This window comes from Rhodnius prolixus, unplaced genomic scaffold (assembly GCF_049639745.1).
Source record: "Rhodnius prolixus isolate KJV_2025 unplaced genomic scaffold, Rpr scaffold_8, whole genome shotgun sequence".
Lineage (NCBI taxonomy): Eukaryota > Metazoa > Arthropoda > Insecta > Hemiptera > Reduviidae > Rhodnius > Rhodnius prolixus.
In genome coordinates this window covers 34,137,704-34,139,357 of record NW_027411593.1, presented here as the reverse complement: position 1 = coordinate 34,139,357, position 1,654 = coordinate 34,137,704, and positions in this window count along the sequence as shown.

The following is a 1,654-nucleotide window of genomic DNA, read 5'->3' as shown; positions in this document are numbered from 1 at the left end:
AGCATTCTGCTCCACGAAATACGCTGGACATGCTGAACAATAATTGCACTTTCATGCGGTTAAACTCAATTAACGAGCGATTGTCTGCTTGAAACGTGAAAATAATGGTCAATAATTTGCATACACTATGTAAATCCATTAATTAATTATAAACTTATTTATTTATTCGGCCATATAATATATAACGGATAAGTGAAAAGATGTGCAAGTCTTTGGAATAATAGTGATACATAGTATGTACATACTTCCATTTGTTAAAGACCTGTTAAAAGTTCATGCCAGTGCTCTCTAGCGAAAACTACAAGAACTAAAATTGTTTTAGTTCTAGTAACTCTCGCTAGATAGCATAAGCAAGTGATTGTGATGAACTTTAATTACGGGATACATAATTTATTCACTTTTAGTTTATCTGTTATAATCAAATCATGTAATTATTTGATATAATTATATAATAAATTTATAAAACTCAAGTTTTCGAGTTGATGAAGATGTAGAAAAAGTAAGGGGTTTGCCATTCATCCCTAAGCAATGAAACTAGAGTTCTACGTGTCTTCTATGTTCCAAAATTATGAAGACCCTACGTTATTCATTAGTATAATATTTGTATGTTAATTCTTGCCGAATTATGTTCATGGCTTAAGAAACCGATTAACTTAACATTTTTCACGTAGATAAAACTAAAAGAAATACCAATTGAAATAAAAAATAGACCCTTAATCACTTCAGTATGATGCCCAGGATGAGCAGCGTTTCATCTGATGATACAAATAAACTAGACCAAACATAATTAAAAATAATAATAATAAATAAATATTAAAACAACCAAAATCATGGTTCATATTTCTTAAAATTAATTTTACCTTTCTGAAAGATCACCTGGTTCTAGAAAAGTGACCGTAGAATTGAATTTTAGGTGTACATACGTTTATTTATTTATACGTTCTCGGTACCTACCGAGAACCCAACCACCTTTTTTGCGAGGAGGAGGTTGTTGGACACGAGAGAGCGGTTATCTCTAACAGGCACCTCTCCCTTCCAAAACTTCACTGTGATCCTGGTAACCTTTCATTAGGCGTTATTCTCAGCGAATTAGAGTGGCCTGGTGGGCTAGTAGTTAACGTCGGTTAATGGTTATCTCTAAATACTGGCTCTCTGCTCATTCTAGAAATTCACTGGAGAACGTGGATGAATTGTTTCATCTTCTTAGGTGCTTAAAGGTGAGCAATCTCACTTGGCACTTGTGAAGAGTGCATAATAGAGATTAGTCATAGTGCAGAATATCAACAAAAAGAAAAACTAAAACAGTGGTCAACACCTTCAGCCTCCTGTGCCGTCATTATGGTGTAAAAACCATGGAATTGCAGTCCTAAAGGTGCAATTCGTATTAGTTAAAAGAACATTAATTACACGATAAGCACCGTTAATGTGTGTTCATTCAAAAATAAATGGTTTCCCTGTGGAGTGATTTTTTTTGGAAAATGGGAACTGATGATAATAAACTGACTCAACGTCCATTGTGAAGACGCGAGATGCTTATCTTCCATCTTGGTCCAATATTCCCCATCCTTCTTGCTTCGTAGTTCAAATTTCGGTTGGAGAACCAAAGCCTATAATGAAATAAGAACATTAAAGTAAAAGATTCTAAACATAAAAA